Source organism: Lepisma saccharinum, chromosome 10, assembly GCF_977018435.1.
Source record: "Lepisma saccharinum chromosome 10, izLepSacc3.1, whole genome shotgun sequence".
Taxonomy (NCBI): Eukaryota; Metazoa; Arthropoda; class Insecta; order Zygentoma; family Lepismatidae; genus Lepisma; species Lepisma saccharinum.
In genome coordinates this window covers 65677822-65702977 of record NC_139238.1, presented here as the reverse complement: position 1 = coordinate 65702977, position 25156 = coordinate 65677822, and the positions used below count along the sequence as shown (strand labels likewise).

At 40.9% G+C, this 25156-nt stretch overlaps 1 protein-coding gene across 1 annotated transcript in view; it reads right to left on the bottom strand.

The window, feature by feature from the left end:
* The window catches only part of LOC145994365 (pseudouridine kinase-like), a 193776-nt gene that overhangs the window by 167812 nt on the left and 808 nt on the right, over positions 1-25156 (bottom strand). The window lies entirely within an intron of this gene.

Sequence of the window (25156 nt, the reverse complement as noted above, 5' to 3'; positions counted from 1 at the left end):
GGCTTTTTACAAAAAAAAAGAGAGAGAGAGGGGAGAGTTAAACAACCGACAGCCCACCTACAGATTTTTTTGTCTAACCTAACCTAAAGCAAGAAGCTGGCAACTTTGCTTGAGGCTTGCGTTACAGTGCATAAAGCAATTTGCCAACCTACATATACTAAACAAGAAGATAGGTTAGGTTAGGTTAGGTTAGGTTAGGTTAGGTTAGGTTAGGTTAGGTTAGGTTAGGTTAGGTTAGGCAACAAACATATATACTGCCGTAAAAGAGAGGGAGATGGATGGATGGATGGATGGTAATATAGTATGCGTGTGCGTGTGTGCGTATAATATGTAGCATTATTAACTAGAGTGTGTTGGCAATTTACTTACAACTAAAAAAAAATAGAGATGCCAAACGTTGCTGTAAGATGAAGAGAGAGAGATTTATGGCTGGCAAGAGTAATGAGCGAATGCGCCATATCGTAATTTTCCAACTCCGTATATCACAACCTTTGTAAACCTCTCTCTCTCTCGGGGAAACGACGTGCCGCGCACACACACACACGCACACACACGCACGCGCACGCGCGCGCGCTTATGTATTGTAACACAAACAAACAAACAAAATAATAATAATTGTTGTTTTTTAGGATGCCTGGCCCCTATAACCTCGCCAGGGTGCGTGGTGCCCAACCAAAAATGTAAAAGTTTTCTAATGGCTGCGGTTATAGATTACCGCACCTCTGTAGAGTTTCACGTGTTTTTTTTTTTCCCCCAAACTTCCATGAAACCCTACAGAGGACCTCCGTAATGCATGCAACGTGTACTAACGACTCTAGTGTTATTTGATGTTGTGATATTTTTGGATATAGAGTTTTATTGTGAGATATAGATAAAAATAATTATGTTTATTATAATATTTTCTTGATGAAGATGGAGAATGTATGCGTGTGTGTTACAAATAAAGTTGCATGCATTTTTTCTAGTGTGTGTGTATGTGTTTTTGATGTTTCGACAGCATCTGAAACAATAAAAAAAAATTTTATTGTTAATTTTCACGTGTAAAAACAACAACAAATTTTTTTTGTGCAAATTTTCTGATTGTCTCGTGCTATAGTGCAAAAAGATATTGCAACTGATAACTAATGAAATTGACATTTGTAACTGATCTGAACTAGTGAAATTCGTATTGTGCCATTGTAACTGATTGTGCTAGTACAAAAAATTTCTTATTGTGCAAGAAAAGATGTTAAAAACTTGTTAAAACTGCTCTGTGACCCTCTCGTTCTTCACGTCGTAGGCGAAGGACTTCTCTGCAATCAGGATGACACTGCATAGGGTATCCTCGGGCAAGGCATCGTGGAACTCGCAGACGACCTTGATGTTGGTTCGATCGTTGACCACAACCTTCTTTCTCTTAGATGTGTTGATGACGGTCATGGGTCTCCGTGCTTTGAACTCGCTGGGCGTGTAGTACATGTCCACGCTTCCCTCGGTCACGCGTTTGTAAGCCGAGAACGCTTCGTAAAGTTTGAGGTAATCGTTTTTGGTCACGTCGAGGTTGTAATTCTCGCGCGGGAACACTTCGTTGCGTCCATTCTTCAGATAAACGTTCTTGATCTTGCAGTCGTCGAACTTGCTGGAATCTTTTTCCTGATTCTTGTCCCTCCCGGTCTGAAAGAGCACTACGACGAAATCTGGCATGTCGAACTGTATGTTGTTGAACTGCGTCGTCACGTCGAATTCCATGTGACTTCCCGACGCCACCTTCTGCACGCACTGGTAACCGTGAAAGTGAATCACCACCTGCGGACTTTTCAAGATCTCCGCTTTGTACTTGAGGTCGTAGTTCGTTTCGTATTCCACCACCGGCATTCTCAATTCCATGCTTTGGATGACGCACTTGGCTGCTTCGGGTAAAGTGTTGGCTATCGGCGTGGTGCCGTCCGGACCCAAAGTAGCGTATCGCATCAGTGCGTCGTTGTCGTTGGCCGCTCTTCGAAACGTAACCCTCAGTCCTCCCTTCCACATGATCTCCTTGTAGTCCGAGAAGAAACCAGGCAGCAGACGCATGGGAAAGAGCACCGTGTGACTTCTCGTCGATATTTTGGTCCCGGCTTCGAATCCCCCGGCCTGGTAGTACGCTGCGTCCGTTTTGGATAATTTCAAAGTTCCCACTGCCGTCGACGTGATGCCTGGATAATCTATTCTGTCGATGACGGTGTTGTGTTTCCTCACCTCCACCTGCGAGAACAGGTGAGGCACGAAGTTGTCCACGAGTATCAAGTTTGCTGCTGCGGGAAACGCGTCTCCGCTTTCCTTCTTCACCACGTCGAATTGAAGGTAGAGGTCCGCTCTGTGAGGATGAATAAACCCGTCGCCTACGTCCACGTCGTATTCGATCTCCCTGTTCGCTTCGTTCAGATTGGCGAACGTGCGACGGTTGGGAGGGAAAGATTGCAATTCGTAACTTTCGATTTGCTCCATTTTGCATGTATGGTTATTTATTATACGTTGATCTCCACGATGGCCGTCGTAGTGGCACCTGCGAAATCCACCACGTCTCCTTTCTCGTTCGTCACCACCAACTCTATGTCGTCTATGCGGTTGCGACATACTGGAAAATAGATCGGCGAAGAGGGTGTGTAGATGATCGGTTCCATGAACTCGGAACTTGGTTTGAAAGTGGCTATGATTCCCGTCTGCTTGTGACTTCCTAACAATCCGTCCGAAGATTTCGTGATCATACCTTCGGCCACGTTACAGTGTACGTTCAGAGTCTCTATGGCCAAGAATTTAGGAATGTTGGTTGCCACGTGCTTGATGCCAGCTTCGAGTTTGGTGTCGTTCTCGAAACCTAAAAGTTCTCCCATGGTGCCCAGGTCCACGGTCTCCGTAGCGGATAGGATTTCCACTCTGTGCGTGACCGAATTTTGAGAAAGGTATGTGCCTTTGGGTAATTGAGCTTGCAAAGTGGAAAGATTGTATTGTCCTGGCGTGACGACGATGTGTTCGCTTCCGGCGCTAATTTTGTTGTTGTGCTGCGTAACATTGGGTATGAGGTACATGCTGTAGAATGCACGCAGAGCCACGGATTTAGGATAGACGATGTCGTCGTGCAGCGTGAGTTTCAAGATTGAAGATTCGCTCGTGAGATGGAACACGCCCATCCTAGTGATGCTGTTTGAGGTTCCACAATGCTTTCTGGAAATCCTCGATCGTAGGGTTATTTATTTTAGAGAGAAACGCGAGCACGGAGAGGCAGAGATGGCCGCAGTTCACGTCTCCGAAATTTTGAATGCGTTCGTCGTTGTAGTATATGGAGGTTTTGTTCGTTTTCAGATAATGAATTAAATTTGTAGGTGGAACGCCTCCGAAAGAATCGAAAACGAATGCTTTATCATTATCGTTTTTGTGGTAACATATCCAATGCGTGCCTGGATTTTCTTGACCGTCCAAGTTGACTACTCCGCATTCTCTTCTTTTGACGGTTGAAGGTAACGAGTCGGACATGAAAACTCCTCTGAAGTGCTTGATTTGTAACGGTTCGATCAGAGATTCAATGTCTCGGTTGGTGAGTGCTTCTGTTTCTTTTTTTTAAACTTTCTCATCACACCCTTGCCCCTTTTCTCCATGGCCAGGTTGTGACGTTTCTGTTCTTCCAACTCGGCCTTGTTCTTCTTCGAGTCGATGACGGTTTTCGCGATGGCGGCACTTCCGCCGGCTAAACTTCCAACGGCCCCCAATGCTGCCAGGATGGCCGGGATGCTGAATATGAAACCTCCGACCTTTTGCTGTTTCCGCGAACGCTGCAATCTTTTCAATTGAGGTGTGCTGAGCAGCAATTTCATTCCGTGTCCTTTCGACAAGCAAGAACGTTTCTTCTCGCGTTGTTTCTTGGTGAGTAACCCATCGAGGGCACCTAGATTTTTAAGATTGGAGTATGGTATCTGGTACACGACACCCTTGGGCTTCATGTTGATGCTCTATGTGTTATTTTCACGGTATGTTATTTATATATATATTCTGAGATTTTTTCTTGTGTAGTTTTTTACGGTATGTTATTTATATATTTTCAAGGCCTCGCAGTCGTTACACAAATTCTATTACGTGCTTCGTTTTCTTGCCAAGAAGTTCCTTTGTCCCCTTGTACACGATTCGAGTTTTGTTCTCGATTAAAATAGATAGCTTCTCGTCGGATAACATGTTAGCGTATCGATCTGGTAAAAATAGACTGTATTGTGCGTTGAGCAACAGGCGTACCTTGGGACCATACTGGGTAGAAACGATTGAACCGGAAGTTATCGTGTAAGGTTTGTCGACTTCCAATTCCTGAATTTTTACATACTCGACTGACAAATTTAGCATTTGTTTTAATGCTTGGAGATCGCTCATTTTTTCAGTTGTCAGAGTGTTAGAGAGAAATTTAATTGCTTTTTTTTTCACGATGTGTGTTATTTATATATACCGAAGATTATTTTTTTTACGATGTGTGTTATTTATATATCAAGTTTTTTTTTACGGTATGTTATTTATATACCCCACCCCAATTTTTGTTTCGTGTTCATGGCGATGGTGGTACCCAGTGCGGCGACCCGTTCACCCAGCGATGCGTCTCTGCTCACGAACCTTTCGAAAGCTGCATGCTCTAACTTTCTGTCTGCTTCGTGACGTGCGTCCAGATCCGTCTGCGTGGTGTTGTAGGCTATGTCGTGATCTTTGCATGCGGCATCCAACGGATTCACACCCTTGTCTCCTCTCTCCAATCTTTTCTCGAGTTTGGTACCCGGTCCGCAGTACTGGTAGCCAGGTAGATGCATCTCGAAAGGTAACTTGTTGACGATGTCGTTCACGAGTCCCTTTCCTTCGGCCACGTTCCAAAATTTCGGAGGCAGCGTGTTGATGATTTTGATGAGGTAACCTATGCCCTTGTCGTCGTTCACGATGAAGTTGGAAAGTTTCGTGCTGATCATGTCCACGATGCCAACCTTCTCGTTGTAGAAATTACGGTTACCTGCATTCTCTTCGCCGGCTATCACCAACAATCGGTCCACGAGTTTCCTAACGTCGTCCACCCAAACGAATTCTTTGGGTAACGTGTTGTAGCGTTTGACGCCGCTGCCCGTTTTGACCTGGTTCCAAATCGGTTTGATGAGATTCCTGTACTTCTCGCCGCTGCTCGATTTCACCCTATTCTGCGAGGCGTCGTTGTTCTGGTACAAGGCATCCGTCATGATCAGAATTTCCTTGTAACTTTGGTAATCTTCGTCGGTGTAATCTTTCGGCTGCTTTTTGGCGACGAGTTCCCACAGTCCCACCGTACCCGGATACCTGTTCCAACTATCCTTGTCGCCTAAATTGACTTTAATGTCGTTGCCTTCGAAGGTCACCTTCGATTTCCCAATCTTCCACACCACACCGCCGCCTTCGCTGGTTTCCATGCTGGGATACAATCCGAACACTTCATCCTTGTCGAATTTCCCCGTGCTCAGGTAGTCTCGTGCCAAAGGCCCCAACTCGATTTTATCCGAAGACGTGCTACCAATGGCTCGACGTCGTGCCGGTGCATCCTTCAGTTCGAACGGCGTCGAAGGAATGCTCGAAATGGGTGTGGGTACGGCGTAACTTTTAGCTGCGAGCGGTACGAGTTCATTGATCAAATTTTTATTTTGTTCCGTGACACTTTTAATTTCTTTACCTAGACTGCTGATGGCATCGATCACAGGTTGATCCTGACGTTTCTTCTCTTCGTAGAATCCGCGATTCTCGGATTTCCAACCTTTGAAGCGTTTCGCGAGGTAATCGCGAAGCTTGAGATTTTCGTCTTCGATTTTTCGTTTCGTCATGACGTTATTTATATACGTCGTTTCTCACAACGTTGCAACGTTTAGAAAGTTGTTGATTTTGTTTCTGTATTTTCCATCGTTGGGTTTCCTCGTCATGTCGATCGTCGCGAATCCGAAATCGTCACCGTTCCAGCAAGTAGAGCAGCAGCCTTCCGAAAATTGATTGTAGTTCATGTCACCGCCTACGTAGTCATCGTACGCATGCTTGAGGTTGGTGTGATCTTGATGAAACAAACATATGAAATTAGCGTTGTCGCGTACTAACTGTTTTGGAATTTTGGAAAACGTTTGAGCTAGGTAAAAACAATCCATTCCCTTGTGACGACCTTGCGTGAAAAAATTGCGAATTTCATTTTGATTTTCCAGGATGGCGTCGTCGAACACAACAACTGAATTTTCACGACAATCGTCGAGTGGTTTTATTTCCGAGGCGAACGTTGCAATGTCCAGACCATCGTACAGTTTCATCAGTTGCTGGTATTTGGATTGCTCCAAACTTTTCGAGAACACGTACAGGTGCCTGTTCTTCCAATCTAACCAATTCGGTGCGAGGAGAAAATTGTCCACGAGCAGTGTCGTTTTCCCACACCCCGATGGACCTACGATCAGACAGCGGATGCTGTCGGGAAGCAACTCGCCGTTCTTTTTCTTCGTTTGACTTTCCGGATCCGGTAGACGCTTCACCACGTTCCACGTACTCACAAGATCACTTCGTTCGCGTCGATCCAACTCTTTTCCGGAAGTCCCAGCCATTTGACAAACAGTTTGTCACCTTTCCTACGCAATACTTTCTCGATGAGGTACGTGTCGGGGTGTTTCGTTTTAGAGAGTTCCTCTTCGTAAAATCTTCCTTTCAAAATCTCGCCGCCACTATCTTTTATTATATACGTGTGTCGGTTTCCAGGTAAAACTCGAACCACCGTAAAAAGTTCTGTGCTCCAATTTTTTGTGAATCCCTTCTCGAAGGTGCGTTTGAATTTGCTGATCCTCACCTGGTCTCCAATTTTGTATTTAGCTTTTTTTGTCGTGGGTGTGTACTTTGGACAGTAAACGGTAGAAATTAAACGCTGCTCGTCGGACTTGGTAACGTCGGCTGGCTTCATGCCTATCGTTCTGTGTACTGTATCATTATAGGTGTCGACGAGTTCCGGCAGGACGTCGACCCATTTGTAATTTCCCCGAAGCGTGAATCGTTTCCACATGTGTGTTTTCAAGGTTCGATTGAATCTTTCCACGATGCTGGCTTTGATGTGACTGAAGCTCGAATAATGTCGAATCTTGTGTTTTTGAATAAACTTTTGGAATACGGCGTTGTAAAATTCTTTACCGTTGTCCGTTTGCAGAAACCGTGGTCGTCTGCCACCGCTTTCGCGAAAAATTAATTTGAATGCTTCCGTGACGCATGTTCCCGTTTTCGCCTTCAAAGGTAGAGCCCATGCGAATTTCGAAAACGTGTCTATGACAGTGAGAAGGTACTTGTTGCCCTTGTTCAATTTATGCACGTTTTTCAAATTGCCGCTACTCATCTCCACGAGGTCACTTTGCCAGAGGTCGTCGATGCCCTTGGTTACCACAGCCAAACGTTCGTAGTTACGGCGTGCAGGTTTATGCAATTCTTCGACGATGGCTTGCCTAGACATTTTTTCTTAGAGATTACGTTTCAAGAGAAGCACAAGCGTGATGGGATTCAAAGAGGGTGGCACTTCGCTCGTGTTTTGAATGATCAGCTTATCGCCGGCACTCACGTCGAAAACGGTGAGATCTTCGTCTTCGTGTATTTCATATATGTTGCGCGTTTCGTTCCAACGTGCCAGAGGAATATTTCCTGCTTTCTGGACACCACGATTCGATATCAAGGTCATGGTGGGAACGCTAGCTTTTCTACCGTGAGACCAGTACGAAAATTCGTTTATCTGAATCGTGCCATCGAGGAGAAACTTGTAGTACGGATGATAAGGATGCAACATGTACAGTTTGTTACCTTCGACGAACGTGGAGATTCTCTGTTGATTGGGAACGCTGTTGATTTCGATGGCTTGCAGAGAATGCAGTTTAGCGAATTTAGTATCGACGCTAACGAGGTTGCTGTGAACTTGTCCGAGTTTATTTTCGATGGGCAGCAAATGCTCGACTATGGTATCCGTTACGGTAGAAAACGACGGTTTGATTTTCACTTCCACGTTCAACTGCTTGTAGTTTTCATTGAGTTCTTGCAACTTGGCACCGAAAGAGGCCAGCGTCGATTCCTGCGTGGATTCCAGCACTCCGACTTGATCTCTGATGTTGACGACGATGTTCTGAAGGTTCTCGACTTGATTCAATTTCGAGCTCTTCTCGGTAAGATCGTTCACGATGCTTCGCATCTCTGTAAGCTGCGTGTGAAGGTCGGCTACGCTCTGCGAAGTGGGCAGCGTCGACACCAGCGAACTAATTTCGTCTCGAATCTGTTCCACGTTCGCCGTTTCCGTTTCCAGTCGTTTCAGCATTCGAGATATGTTTCTTTTCAAAACGTGCAATTCTTTGGAGGTGGGGAGATTGGCCACTTTACTCTCGAGATCGCTCAATGAACTTTTGATGTCGCTCGATTCGGATAGTGCCGTCACCGCTGTTTTCAATTTTTCCAAATCTTCGCTCGAAGGTACGCTTGTCCGTAACGATTCCAAGTCACCCTGTATGTTGTCGAGTACGTGATGAAAATGAGCGAGATTGGATTCGACGTTTAAATTTTCTAAATATTCGATCTTCTGCTGAACCGTGCTCAACGTGTCTTGAATGCTCGTCAACGCTCTCGCTTCAGCGTGAATATTTTTAATTTCTTCGTTGATCAATTCCAAGGACGCCTGAAGCGTGGCGATGGTGGTTTGAATGTGTTCGAAATCTTGATAGGCCTCCAATTGAATTTTTATGTTCGCGACGCTTTTACCGATGACCTGCAGTTCGTCCGACGATGGTAGGTTCGTCATGGTATCTTCCAAAGTCTGCAACTTGGATTTAATTTCTTCCAACGTGCTGGTGAATTCTTCTTGTAATTTGGAAACGGCGACATGCAAGCGTTCTGCATCTATATCGTTCACGACGGTTTGAAGTTCAGAGAAATTCTTTTCTATTGCGGAAGTTCGTTCTTCGATTTCGAGTTTCAATTTTTCCAAATCTTCATTTTTCGATTGAAATTGCTGTAATTTGGCCAAATCATTTTGAAGCGAATCCACGCTCAACTGTATATTTTGAACGCTGTCGTAAGAAGGTACGTCGACATAATTTTTTATAAGTGTTTTTAGTTCGGAATCGATTTTCAGAATGGGGTCGAGACATTGCGTTTGGAGCGTAGCGATTTCCGACTCTAAACTTTTGTTTAAGGTCTCCTGCAAAGCAATCAAATCGGTCCTCAACTTCTTAACTCGAATGTCCAACATGAGAATCTCTTCTGCGTGGTCTACACGCTTGGTGTTGCCGAAAATGTCGTTAGGCATTTTTGGTTAACGGTTATTTATAATAGGATAGACGATTCGTAATTCTACGAAGAGAGGAATAAGTTTGTCGTAATCTCCGAGGAGTTCCACGTACAGGTAATCTCCTGCAGACACATCGTACGTAATGTTAGAAAGCATCTTGTCGTGCTTGATTCGAAAAATGTTCTTGCCGGTAGAAATTTTGATTTCGCCTGCGTTTTCCGGATTCACGGTGATTTGAAGTTTCCCGTCGATCGGAATTTCATAGAAATGTAAATTGTTATTAAAAACATAAAACATCTTGCCCACATCGTCATTCAGTTTCGTCCAAATGCTGTTGAGGTGAATGATCAACAGACCGTTGAGTTTAGGTAACACGGAAGGTAAGACTTCATAATCTGGTATGGTTTCCATAATGATCTGTTTTTTGAAACCGAACAAATTCATAGGCATGCTGGTTATTTAAGAATACGGTCAAAGTTTTTTTTGTAATAACAGACAAAGTTTTTTTTTGTAATGACTAACAAAATGATTTTTTTTGTTTTGTTTTGTTTTTTATGAATCTTCTGTTGAAGATTGACATATGTTGCAGGTTTTGCTTTCTGCTAAGCGATAGTGCCCCCACGGCAGTGTGTGAATTCCGCACTTCAGGATGCACCTCTTATCATCGTGCGCATCCAAAGCAATCTTCCTGACAATGTTGGTTGTCAATTTATGGTTGACGCTCTGGATTCGATACTCTTTTCGTAGAACAGGTGAGCGAGTTTTCAGGCATTCAACATAATCCTCGAATGCGAGATGCTTTTGTACAACCTGCCTACCTACACCCTTGGCCTTCTTGGTGACAGACCCCTCGGCCCGAATTGCATAGGCTTTGGCCCGAAGTCCAGCAAACTCAAAAATAACATCCCCGTCCTTCTCGTCCTTGAGTTTACCAGGCATTTTTTTGTTTCGGGGCAGGATGCCGTACTGGTTCGGTTGGGGATAGCCTGATGTGTCGAAAAGCTCGATGAAAGGTGGAATCGACGCTATATCCTTATATGCATCAACTGTGCGAACATGGTAGACCAAGCTGTCAGTATCTGTATATAAAAGAGAAATGTCACGATCATAATGTTTGCACAGTGTACCATAATGTGTCTCAAACATATGCAACTTGCTCAAGTCCAGAATCGTGGCACCAACATAAATTGGCTTGTTTAGGTGCACCTCAGGTTTATCCATGTGGACCAGAGCCAACTGCTCATTATAAATGGTCCTTGATTTAAACAACGGGCTTGCAATCAGCTTACGACATCGCTTCGCATTGGTAACCAGCCTAACGTCCACGCGATTTCTCACGTTCTCCATTGTTTTACCGAACACAGCATTGTTCATCAGCTTGAAGAAGTTTTTGTCAAGCTCCGAGGTTGCAGCGATGCGGTGTTCGGTATTGGCTTTGATGTAGGGTACTAACCAGTTACTGTGCTCGAACCTGAGGATGCGATGAATTTTACCAATTGTAACACCCTGCCTCATCAACCAAGCAAGATTCAGGTAATGTACCACATACCTCTCTTTGGGCTCAACATCCATGATGAGCTTGGGTTGATTCGAGTTAGGTAAACGCTTAAATTCTGGAGCAGGTGGTAACTCGCTGAATACATCATGGAGCTTCTCGGGGAATTTAATGTCCACCTCGGCAAAAAATCCGTATGTGCTATCTTCGAAATTTTTTATGTCGAAATCCGAAGGATTAACCCACTCGAATCCCTTGTACGGAAGTTTCTGCATCATGGAAAATCCATACAGGTTGTTTACATCTGTGTGGAGGATGTAGCTTGTTGTTGTAGAGGGATCGTAACCGGTGGCCATGTATTGATTGTTAGCACGTGCATAGCGTTGCGTCACCTGGACCATACCGCCTCGGATGCCTCGTTCCAAAAAAAGTAACTTTTCCACATCATTAAGAAGCTGGAGTTTAATCCTGGTCATGAGCAGCATGGCCGACCATGCTAGTCCGGGGAGGCTGTAGAAGTAGGCAGGGTCTAGGTGGTAGATGTTTATTGCTGTCGCGCGAAACGCCTGCAAAACGTCCGCGAGAAGCGTCACGTCAAGCTTTAAATATGCGTCGTGATAATCCCCAAAATTTCGACAACGTAACTCTTGCCACATGGACTGGGCGTTCTGGTATTCCTCATTTGTTATGTTAGAGCCTCTCAGACGACTGTAGAATTTATCCTGTGGAGGAAGCGATGTTTCCTCGAACTTGTCGGGGTCCGTTACGTACTCGTATGGGTAGACCCCCTTACGTCTGATGAGCCCAACATCCAAGTTTGGAAAACTAGCTGCAGTGATAGTCAGCTGCTCGTCCCTAAGCTTGCCTGCATGAGCATCAAGGCTTGCATGGAGGAAACGCAGCGAGTCAAGAAACCGAAGCTCGATAGTTGCTTCCAATTCGGGGATAGACACCCACTTACTCACGCTAATATAGCGCTCCTCGTTCTGTGCTAAGACCCTGATACGACTATCATCGTAGCCGAGATGGGGTACCAAGTGATGAAAATCGTATCCCGAGCCGTTGTGAAAGAAGATGGGAATAAAGCGCGGGTCCCTAGCTTTTAAGTTGCACGTGTTGCACCACGGACCGATGTAGCTACCAGTACCATAATGGTCGTGGTGGTGCACTTTACTGTTATCGTCGGTGAAGGCCAAGTTGCAAACAGGGCAGTTGGTTGCCTCCTCGTGCCTACGCTTATTCTTAGGAGAAAGTCGTCGCATGCGCTTGGGGGACAGCAACACCTTTCCTATCTTTTGGGCCTCCTCTACCATCCTCTGCAAGAAGTGCTTGACCGGGTCGGGACCGCGATAGACATACGGCTCGGGGGCAACACGTTGGTCTCGCCGTACCACAACGTAGGCGTAACTTGAGGCCTCGTGGAGTTGGTAAGGGGTGGTGGAAGAAACTTCGGGATCGGGATAGCAGGTGGAGAGAGGTTCGAGGAAGGCTTCGAAGTCTGCTACAATGATGGCAGGATGCTTTGCCATGGCGCTGTGCATGCTAAATTTTTCTGTCGCATCAGGATTGGGTAGAATAGTTCGTGCAGGTTTGTTGGTACTGCAGTAACGCATGTGAAGAGCGAGCTTCTCGGCAGCGATGTTTTCTCCTTGTAAGCTTTGGTGTTTTTGTTGTCGGTTGTCAAAAGTGATCAGACACCTTCGACAAACTTCTATGCTACCATGATGCTTGCTTTTCTGATTCGACACCAACCGGGAGAGCGAGCGAATAAGGGTGTAGTGGTGTTGCGTCTCGTTCTTGATGAGCAAGAGGTTGATTTCTCGTGCCTCGTTGTTGTTGCTCACGTTGCTCACCCGGATGGGGTGGACCTCATTTTTGTTCTCGGTGAGACCGTAAACGTTTATGGCTAATTGCAAGTTGCGAGCACGTGCCTCAAACTTGCCAACATCCGAAAGCGCCACCGGGTAGTCGATTCCCACCATTGCATCCTCCAACTCCGACTCGTACTGCTCGTAGTGGCCAACACGATACGGATGATTTTTCCAGTCGACGGGGTGCATTGCTGCCAGCACCGACCATACGAAGCACTTGTTATCCTTGTTCTGAATATTCAGAACAGCCTTCTTTGCTGCAACATCTGGTGGTAGAGGGACGTAACTAGACCCGGACATTGGTGCAAACTGACTAAAAGTAACACACAATTTATGGGGTTCTCCGCACAGCGAACCGCCCGAGCCTGTGGCCTCGTGCTCCTCCTGTTTAACAAGCAGCTCCTCGGTAAACTTGTCGTAAATTTCCCCAATGCTGTCACCATCCGCCAGATGCAGCGTTTTTGCTTTCGTTGCATGAAAGAAAGTGTATCTTTCATCGGTCGGTTTCTTGTATGTGCAACATAGCGTACCGTAGAATTTAGTGGAGGAGTGCGTAGCCAGTGCATTACTAAGAATAGAAACTATCTCTGCTCGCTTCTCCTCTAAAAAGCTACGAACATCGCAAGAGCCGTCCGACAATCGGACATAATCTTCTAATATTCCTCCAAAAGCAGACCGGTCTGCTTTCGTCGCAGGCTTGACGCGTTTGGTAGGTGGTGCATTGATGGGGGCTGCTTCTGCTTTTCTCTTGGTGGAGGTCGAAGGCTGGGCCCCAGATGTATTTTTGCTTAGACAAGTAAGCTTATGCTTCTTGACATACGCAATTGTGAACTGTTTATTGCACCCGGAACATAGTTCAGTGGCAGCCAAATGCTTGCCTGGCACGCAGGTGCGACAATGTCTTGCAAAATGTGCGCTTGATATGCTTATTTTGCACACAGGGCAACTTTTCATGGAGCGCATTTTTTTTGGGGGGTATGTTTATTTATATGCGATCTGTTGGTGGTAGAGTGTTTACAAAAAAAATGCCTTACGAGAAAAATTTTGTTTTCCTCAAATATGCGCTTTAATAAACCCTGTAAAAAAATTTAAAAAAATATATAAGAAAAATATGATTGTAGATAGAAAAAACACAATAAATATTGTATGCATGTGTAATTCTATTTAGTTTATTTTTGCTAGACACGAATCTTCTTCAGATTTTATTGCCCATTAGTATATTTTTCTACCAATCTAGTGGAGGTATGAAACTATGAAAATGTACTTGTTTATATATATTCTATTGTTTCGGCTAATATATATAGCTATTTTGAAATTCTAAAACTTTCAGGTATACTTATTTTTACATGCAAACATACATCATAAAAAATTGCACAATCGTATTTTTTTTTCAGAAAACAAATTTATTTTCGATTTTTTTAAATCAAACAATAAACATTATTTGTGTTTATAGTATTTGTCGGGCAATAGCAGATAAAACAAGAATGGGTTTTCTACGACCCCTAGTTTACGAGTTACAAAACAACTTAGAAATTACATCTTGAAATTTAAATTTAAAATAACTCGAAAACAGTAAGCACTAATCATTATGTTTCCAATAGGTTGTAGAGTATATTCAATTTTTTTATCAAATATCATTAAAATTTTCGAAATAGGGTAAAAACTAAGCCAGCAAATCAAGTTTCTCAAAAAATAAAAAAATTGTCTATATTTTCGAAACTTGAGGGGGTGGAATCGATTTTATTTGCTAGTCGTATAGTTCTCGTCGAATCCTATCCAACAAACCTAAAATCATCATCCTAGCTTATTTAGGAGCCGAGAAAATCAATGTCTTGGAAAACGTCTTAAGACAAATATCTTAAGAAAATTTTCTTGACAGACCGGAAGTAACATCTTGACAGACCGGAAGTCGACTTTCTTAAAGATTAAGACAAATGTCTTAAGATGTTTTTCCAAGACATTGATTTTCTTGGTTCCTATGGGGCCTAGAACCACGCAATTTTGGATTATGTATATACCGTTGTTTTTTTTCCTACATATTCACTAGGGCTCGAAAATGCGGTGGTTGTGTTGTTGCCTTGTAATCAAGAGGTCCTAGGTTCGAACCCGATAAAAATACATAGTGGTTCGGATCCTATTTAAAAAAAACTGTGGGCCTAGTCCCGATTAGTTTTACTGTACATATGTGAATATAGGAAAGTACAATGCAAAATCAGCAATGTGTGATGTGGTCAGCACCAAATATTTAATTTTATATGTATATTTAAGTTTCATGCATTAAACATGGCAGTTTTCCTATATGCTTTTATGGTATGGTGCTATGCACAGAGGAGCACTTTATTTAAGCATATTTAACTTCTCTTTCCATCTCTCAATTTATTCATATTTGACACGGTGATTGCAAGTCGGCCATTTTGTTTACGTAGCAATTAGGCTTAAAAAACTTTGACACACTCATTGCAAGTCGGCCATTTTGTTTACGTAGCAATTACGTTAAAAAAACTTTAAACCACATTATTGTTATTTTTTGTGAATGCTTGTTGTGATAAAAAAACATAATTAGATATTATTTTATTTAATTTTATGTTTAATATCTTTTCTGTGTATAAAACTAAATAATAATAAAATTCGAAACACTATGTACCCCCACTAAATATCAAAGGCACAAAAAAAACAGGCTAACACACGCAAAATTATACTGGTCTGCCAGACGCCAGAGCCTCGTTACTCTACAGTCCAGAGTGTACTACGTGGAAGTGAGGTTAACTGTTAGGCGTCTTACGAGAAAATCGTTCTCTTAAACCCCTGCATATTGCTATTTTGCATATGCTTGGTGTATATAGTAATATGTAATAAATATATATATAAAAAAAAACAAGAAAAAAAAAGGGGGGATACGTGCAACACACTTAAAACTCGTATACTCTATCTCTCTTCTTTTTGCGTGCTTTGCGAGTATATATTCCTTCCACAATATGCTTAAGAATTGTTTACTTTTTATCTACAATTTCTTTACATTTGTTTGGTTATTACAGAATCAAATCACAGAAGCAACACTACCCTATTTATATAACACAAAGCCCAACTCATGCAAGCTAACAAACAAATTTACTCACGTTAGTTAATTTCAATCACAATCACAATATTCTTCTTGCAGCTCACAATAAAAATAAGACCTGATGCCCCTCGAGCTTCTAGTTTATTAGTCGAGGAGTAATATGTAGGTTAACAACGTGGACTAGTAGAAATCCAGTCTAGAACATTCTCTCCCTCTACATTTCTGCCACATCATTTTACGAGTTCGAAAATTCACAAGTTAATACATCGCATCGCATCACCGCTACCAATGCTGTTAACTGACGTCACTATTTCTCAACAGTTGCCAGACCTGATGTTAACAGCTGTTGTAACCTAAGCATCATGTGTATGCTCTAGAAAATAGTTCTATACTTCAATTTTTAGCACTGTCATTTTTCCTATTTTCGTAAATTCATCACGTCACCCCCACCAATGCTGTTACCTGACGTCATTATTTCTCAACAGTTGGCTGAGCTGATGTGAAAATTACATAGCATTATCTGTCCTGAACACGAATTTTTGAACGAAATAAATACGTCAGCATGAAATTCCATCATTATTGTTAGCTTTTGAAAAAACAGGAAGTACATCCGCCACTGTGAATAGCCATTCTTCCCCCTATATTTCAGCCACATCATTTTACGAGTTCGAAAATTCACAAGTTAATGCATCGCATCGCATCACTGCTACCAATGCTGTTAACTGACGTCACTATTTCTCAACGGTTGCCAGACCTGCTGAAATGCCAGAAATGCTGCCCCCCTCCCAGTCATCCATCTCTCTTACAATAGCGTGTATGTGCTGGCAACTCTCTCTAGTTGCAGGTTTTTTAGTTAACTCGTAATCCTCGTCAAAAACTACAGTAACATCATAATGTCATATTGCACAGAAGAGAGAGAGGACATCGCTCATTACTCTTGCCAGCCATAAATCTCTCTCTCTTCATCTTACAGCAACGTTTGGCATCTCTATTTTTTTTTTAGTTGTAAGTAAATTGCCAACACACTCTAGTTAATAATGCTACATATTATACGCACACACGCACACGCATACTATATTACCATCCATCCATCCATCCATCTCCCTCTCTTTTACGGCAGTATATATGTTTGTTGCCTAACCTAACCTAACCTAACCTAACCTAACCTAACCTAACCTAACCTAACCTATCTTCTTGTTTAGTATATGTAGGTTGGCAAATTGCTTTATGCACTGTAACGCAAGCCTCAAGCAAAGTTGCCAGCTTCTTGCTTTAGGTTAGGTTAGACAAAAAAATCTGTAGGTGGGCTGTCGGTTGTTTAACTCTCCCCTCTCTCTCTCTTTTTTTTGTAAAAAGCCATGGCAAAAATACCAGTAGGTTGGCAAATTGCTTTATGCACTGTAAGGCAAGCCTCAAGCAAGGTTGCCAGCTCCTTGCTTTAGGTTAGGTTAGGTTAGGTTAGGTTAGGTTAGGTTAGAGTAGGTTAGGTTAGAGTAGGTTAGGTTAGGTTAGGTTAGGTTAGGTTAGGTTAGGTTAGGTTAGAGTAGGTTAGGTTAGGTTAGGTTAGGTTAGGTTAGGTTAGGTTAGGGTGGGTGTTGGCAGCTGTCGGTTGTTTAACTCTTCCCTCTCTCTCTCTCCAAGCCTCAAGCAAGGTTGCCAGCTTCTTGCTTTATGCACTGTAAAACAAGCCTCAAGCAAGATTGCCGGCTCCTTATTTTAGGCTAGGTTAGACCCAAAAAAACCTTGGTGATTTTTTCGAGTAAAATATTAGCAACACTGCGAGAAAATAGAGCTCATGCCTTACAAAAACAATCTATTAAGGCGAGCCTCAAGCAAGATTGCCAGCTCCTTGCTTGAGGCTAGGTTAGACCAAAAAAAAAACCTTGGTGATTTTTTCGAGTAAAATATTGGCAATACTGCGAGAAAATAGAGCTTATGCCTTACGAGAGAAATCCATTAAGGCGAGCCTCAAGCAACATTGCCAGCTCCTTGCTTTAGGCCACGTTAGACCCAAAAAAAAACCTTGGTGATTTTTTCGAGTAAGCAGCTGGCAACACTGCCAGAAAATGGAGCTCATGCCTTACGAGAGAAATCCATTAAGGCGAGCTCCACCGAGCTCCATTTTCGGGCGTTGAATTCTCCATTTGGGTCTACTATTGCCTCTTCTTTTCTTGTTGTTTTTTAGTTAAAATCAAATTAAGTTTTAAATTTTTAAAATCGTGATACGGTATTTGGTACACAACTCCTTTTGGTTTCATGTTGTTGATGTTATTATTATTATATTTCAGGATATTTATATTACAAACCCCACCCTAATTTTTGTCTTGTATTCATAGCAATAGTTGTACCGAATTCTGTTATTTTTTCACCCAATGATGCATCTCTGCTTGTTAATCTTCCAAAAGCTGCCTCTTCCAGTTTTTGATCAGCCACATGACGATTATTCAGATCTTTGTGTGTGTTTTATGCAATATCATGTTCTCTGTAAGCTGCATCCAGAGGATTGAGAGCCCTGTCCCCTCTTTCTATTCGTTTCTCAAGTTTTGTACCAGGACCACAATATTGGTAACCAGGTCCGTGTAACTCGAACGGAAGTTTATTAATAATATAATTCACTAAACCTCGACCCTCTGATATATTCCAGAATTTAGGAAGTAGAGTATTGATAATTTTAATTAAGTATTCTATACCTTTAGGATCGTTTACAATAAAATTAGCTAATTTGTCACTAATCATGTTTACAATACCCATTTTCTCATTATGGAAATTATTGTTCCCAGCATTTTCCTCTCCTGCTATAACAAGCAACCTATCTATAAGTTTTCTGACATTGTTTACCCACACAAATTCCTTAGGTAGAGTATTGTATTGTTCTATACCACTACCGGTTTTGAGTTGATTCCAGATAGGTTTAATCAGATTTTTGTATTTATCCCCGCTGCTCGATTTTACACGCTTTTGACTAGCATCGTTATTTTGGTACAAAGCATCAAAATTTCAGAGTAACTTTGATAATCTTCTGTAAAATTTTTTGGTAATAAGCTCCCATAGCCCTACGGTGCCAGGATATCTGAACCAGCTGTTTCTCCCACCCAAATTAATTTTTATGTTATCCCCTTCAAATGTAACTTTAGACTTGCCAATTTTCCATACTACGCCTTCATTGCCCTCCATAGTTGGATACAAACCAAATACTTCATCTTTTTCGAATTTTCCTGTACTAAAATAATCCCTTGCCAAAGGACCCAACTCGGTTTTTTTCTGATTCTTCCATAGCTACTTTAGCTGGTGGTTCCTTAAGTACCAGAGGAGTGTGGATACTAGATAATGGCGTAGGAGGAAATTCTGCATAATTTTTAGCAGTAAGAGGTACCAATTCATTGATGAGGTTTTTATTTTGTTCTGTCACACTCTTAATCTCTTTACCAAGACCGTTATACGTTATTTTATATCGTTTCAACGTTTAAAAAGTCGTTGATTTTATTTCTAATTTTACCATTGTTAGGTTTACGAGTCATGTCGATAGTAACAAATCCAAAATCGTCGCTGTTCCAACAAGATGAACACAATTTTGAAAATTGGTTGTAATTTAAGTCTCCTCCCACATAATCTTCGTATACATGTTTCAAATTAGTATGATCCTGACGAAACAAACAGATTAAGTTTCTATTATCCCGTAGTAACTGTTTGGGAATTTTGGAATAAGTTTGAGCTAAATAAAAGCAGTCTATTTCTTTGTGACGACCCTGTGTAAAGAAATTTCTAATTTCATTCTGATTTTCCAAAAAAAAAACATAATCGAATATCACAACAGAATTTTTCAAACATTGGTCGAGAGGTTTTATTGTTGATGCAAATGTAGCTATGCCCAGTCCCTCGTACAGCTTGATGAGTTGTTGGTATTTCGGTTGTTCTAAACTTTTAGAAAACACATACAAGTGTCTATTTTTCCAATCTAGCCAATTGGGGGCAAGCAAGAAATTATCAACCAGCAAAGTGGTTTTTCCACAACCGGATGGGCCTGCAATGAGGCATCTTATGTTATCAGGTAACAACTCTCCATTTTTTTATTAGTTTCCACTACATCTGGTAAACGCTGTACCACATTCCATGTTGGTATCAAAGAATCATCTGGTTTGCTTCTATCCAACTTTTGTCTGGCAGACATAACCATTTCACATACAATTTATTATTTTTCTTCTTCAATATTTTCTCGATTAGATATGTATCTCGATATTTTGTTTTACTAAGTTCCTCTTCATAGAATCTCCCTTTCAATATTTTGTTATGATTATCTTTTATGATATATTTATTTCTATTCCCTGGTAAAACTTGAACCACTGAGAATAAATCCGTACTCCAATTTTTAGTAAAACATTTTTCGAATAACTGTTTATATTTACTAACCCTTACCTGATCCCCTATTTTAAAATTGGCTTCTTGGTAGTGTATGTCTACTTTTTACAATAAACAGTAGAAATCAATCGTTGCTCATCAGATTTGGTTACCTCAGCAGGTTTCATGTGAATAGTACTGTGTACTGTATTGTTATAATCATAAACTAGCTCGGGTAAAATTTGCACCCACTTATAATTGCCTTGTAGAGTGAATTGTCTCCACATGCGATTTTTTAATGTCCTGTTGAATCGTTCCACTATACTAGCTTTCAGATCACTGTATGTAGAATAATGTTTAATATTATGTTGTTGCATTAACTTAGCAAATGTAGAATTGTAAAATTCTTTCCCTCTATCTGTCTGTAAATATTTTGGTATCCTGCCCTCACTGAATATCGACTTAAAAGCCTCGGTAACACAAGTACTAGTCTTGGATTTTAGGAGAACAGCCCATGCATATTTGCTAAAGGTATCAATAACTGTAAGCATATATTTGTAACCATGATTTATCTTATACAATTTTTTTAAAGTCCCACCCTTTAGGCGAGGAGCCATCTCGATCAGATCAGCCTGGAAGAATTCATTTATACCTTTTGTTACTACACTTAATCGCTTGTAATTGCGACGGGCTGGTTTGTGTATTTTCATGTTCTATATCTTGTCTTGACATCGAGTTCGAAGTGAAAATATCGCATAAAATGGATTGTCCTCAGGGTATAACCGCTATATGTCAAATACTAGCTTGTCACCAATTTCAATATCAAAAACTGATAATTGTTCGTCGTCATGTACTTTATATTTATTGGTAGACTCATCCCAGTATGCAATAGGTATTTGAACTGCCTTGTGTATACCATCTTTTCGCACTATAGTAAACTGAGGAACTTCAATATGTTTTCCATGTTTTAGAAAACTAAACTTCAGAAATCGTAAACTACCATCAACAAAAAATTCATGTACTTGAGTGTACGGATATAATTTGTAAACATTGCCAGCATTGGCGTACGTCCAGTGCCCTCGAGCATTTGGAACACTTTGTAACCTAACAATTTCCATAGAATAAAATTGACGAGTATCTTCGTCATCTAGTCTGCTTAATACCGGTTCCAAGTGTTCGTTGATAGTACGAACCAACTCATCGTAGCTAGGTTTGATTTTTACATCAACATACAGTTGTTTATATTCCTCTTTGAGATCGTGAAGTTGAGTAGCAAAACCTGATAAAGCAGTTTCTTGACTTGCTTCAAAGTGGTAATTTGTAACGTAATATTAGAAATAATCTCTTGTAAATTTTCTACAAGTTTCAATTTAGAACTGTGGGTAGCAAGATCGTTGACTTCTGATTTCTGTAAATAATGCACGTAGTTCGTTAATTATTTGATTGTTGGGGAGAGTGACAACAGTTTCTCTGATTTGCGCAATTTCTGCTTGAATGTTTTTGATATCTTCAGATTTTAAAATTCGATGTACTGGTCTCCTCATAGCTCTGATTTCCTCAGAAGTAGGCAAAGCAACTACAGTATTCTGAAGTGTGGTAAGAGTTAATTTTATAGCATCGAGTTCTGTTGCATCAGCTGCATTTTTCAAAATTTCTTGCAGTTGCGTTATGTCATCCTGCGTAGGTGTAGACTGTTGCAGTGTCTCTAATTTACTCTGAATGTCGTCAATAAGATGATGGAAATGCGATAATTCTGATTCCGTGTTCAAGCTTTCAAGCTTAGTAACTTGCTGTTGAACTATAGCTAGGATATCAGTAATGCCAGGCAGTTTCGATTCCAGAGTTTTCTGTACACTTGTTAGCTCATTTCTCATAGTTGCCATAGTATCTTCTATGTGAGCTATGGTACCTTGTATCTTCCCAAAATCTTCATAAGACTCCAACTGCATTTTGATGCCAGCAACGCTCCGAGCAATAGCATTTAATTCAGAAGATGAAGGTAAATTATTGATAAAATCTTCCAATGTCTGTAGTTTCGATTGAACTTCTGTTATAGCTGTATGCAGTTCATCTGTCTGTAATTCAGATTTGATACTTTGCAATGTAGAAACTTCGAAAGATTGAAACTGTTCTTGCAATTTAGCAATACTAGCATTTACCTGCTCATATTCTTCTTGAGTTTTGATATTCTGGATGATGGTTTGCAGTTCGGTACGAATACTATTAGCCTGGTCATTTAATTGCTCTTTCAGCTGTTCGGTATTCGTTCTCTGGATTTGTCTAAATTTATCAAGTTCTTTTTTCAAGTTGGCAATATTATCTTCTAAGTTCTGAAGATTATCTATTGAAGCTAAATTAGTATATTTCTGAAGCAAAGATTTGAGTTCTCCATCAATTTTTACTATAGGATCAATCAATTGAGTTTGAAGATTTGTAATATCTGCTTGAATATTTAGATTTAGCAAATTCTGTAATATAAGTAAATCTGATTTCAGTTTCTTTAGACGTACATCTAAACTAACAATCTCGCTGGAATTATCTGGAATCTCCTGTCGCCTTCTATTACCAAATATACCCATGTTTTTTTTTGTTTTTAGATATTTTATATATTAATAAGAGGATAGATTATTCTTATTTCGATAAACAGAGGAATCAATTTATCATACTCTCCAATTATCTCAGCATACAAAAATTCACCAGCTTCCACATCATAAGACGTATCAGGAAGTAATGTACTTTGTTTAATTGTATACAAATTTCGACCTCTATCCTCGTCAACATGAGACCAAATACTATTCAAGTGAACAAGAAGTAACCCTTTCAATTGATGATAAATTTCTCTAAATACGTACATGTTCACTGGAATTCTCTCTACAGGCTGATTATGTTGTTGCTTCTTAAACCCAAAAATATTCAAGGCGTTTTATTTTATATTAGCTATTTTTTATTATATATAAAATATATATTTGTACTAAGAATAAAAAATTAATAAGCACATATAGTAAAAAAATATCACCCTGTGCTTAGCACATGAAAAAAATTATGAGCAGCACTGCAACAACGCGTCCGCACTCTTCAAACACTCTCACGATACTGACTGACCTGTAATGCTTTCGCATTTAAGTAACCTAAGCGGGACCGCTTTGAAAACATCCGAGACAGTGAGCCAATCAGAAAACAACACGTCATCGCATTACGTCATAATCCAACCAATCAGAAAACAACACGTCATCGCATTACGTCATAACCAAACAATCAGAGAACAACACGTCAGATACGGGATCATCATAATATTGCGTAATAACTTGTTGCGCAACATGATGCAATAGAAGTAGACCGGAAGTAGACCGAAAGTAAATTTGAGTGGGTGTGCGTGAGTGTGCATGGGTGTATACTTAAAAAAACTGGAAAAACTCACAAGTGTCTGTCAAGTGGACCGGAAGTAGAACGGAAGTGGACCGGAAGTAGACCGGAAGTGGACCGGAAGTAGACCGGAAGTGAACCGGAAGTAAATAGGTGTAGGTGGGTGTGGGTGTGGGTGAGTGTAGGTGGGTGTAGGTGTACTTTAACTCATAAGAAATTATGACATTCGTACGAAGTGTGAGATGAAAAAATCACAGATTTGCAATATTATAAAATCGACAAAAACATCATCAAAATAGGTTTTTTACTGTGCTTAAATTAATAAAAATAATAGGCCTCGTACCAAGTATTACTTTGAAGGAACCTGATTACTCTACTTAAGTGTTATAATTTCGTTGTGTGACGAAAAGACATAGATTTCAAGCCGTTCGATCGTTAAACATTTAATGGAGACCTGCTTGTGAGATTCTGTGTCACTACGCCATCAGAAGGAACGTCACTTTATGAATTTTCGTTCGTGTATGTGAGAAGAAAAATTGTGCACACCGTTGACTTATATTTCCGCAAACCTTAAACAACTTGGAGGATATAATAAACCAAGGAGTTTTGATGATCGATGCCAAGTGCTCTCTCCCCCTTCTAAATTAGGTCAAATCCAAATGCGAAGTTGGTGATGTGATAGTCTGATCGCACCAAACCGTGACGAATCGCACAACTTTTTCATATTGAGATACAGGTCTACTATTGTGTAATCGTAACGAGAGGAACAATATGTGATTACTTATATATCAGTGTATATTTACCCTTACAGTGCGCAGTGATCCAAAATGGCAAAAAGTCGGCAAAAATAGAAATTGTCTAAGTTTCGGTAAGGTGATAAAACATGAACAGTTCTGTAAAATGCGTTATAAAGCAGGAAAGAACCGAATTATCGCACAACACTAGAACAACCTCGCGTTCTGACGTCAGCGGGAATGCTTTTCTTGTTAGGTTAAATTGGTTTCAGTTGGTGTTTTAAGTCCACTTTATGCACAGTAAGGCTAATCGGGACTGGGCCTACAGTTTAAAGTGGGATCCGAACCACTTGTACCTCCACCGGGTATCGAACCCGGGACCCCTTGATTACAAGGCAATGACGCTACCACTGCGCCATGGGGAGGCCCCTTGTTAGGTTAAATGTCTAAGTTGTTAGGTTAAGCTAGCAAGGTTTAGTTATCTTAGCATAATAAATTTGAAGTGTATATATGCTAATAGAAACAAACCTAGCAGACCTAATCTGACAGCGGAGGCATTACTCGTCTGACTTAAGGTTGCTCTAATGTTGTGCGATAAGGGAGACCCGGCATGAAACTCTCAAAGAAATTTATTTCTAAATCGATTCGCTGCTCTTGTTTTCGGGCCGCGAAATGGTCGTTCGTGCAAGTGGAATTTTCGTACTATTTTTTGTACTTATTTTTAAGACTTGCTGTAGATTTGTTTTCCGCCGGGACACTATAATATGTGCTGGCAGGCTCGTCATTCATCACTATTGTACAGAAAATCATGAAATGAAGAAATCATTCAAAAATAATGTAGGTTGTATTTAAAGACTCGTACTTTGAATTTCTGATTAAGAAAAACCTTTAGCATATCTCAGTTGTATCTTAGTGCCTGAACAACATCTTTAAAACGTAGAAATACTACTACATTGGGAAACATAAAATTCTAGCAGTAAACTTCTTTCAAGTTAAATTTCTCAGTCGCATTTTTATTATTTT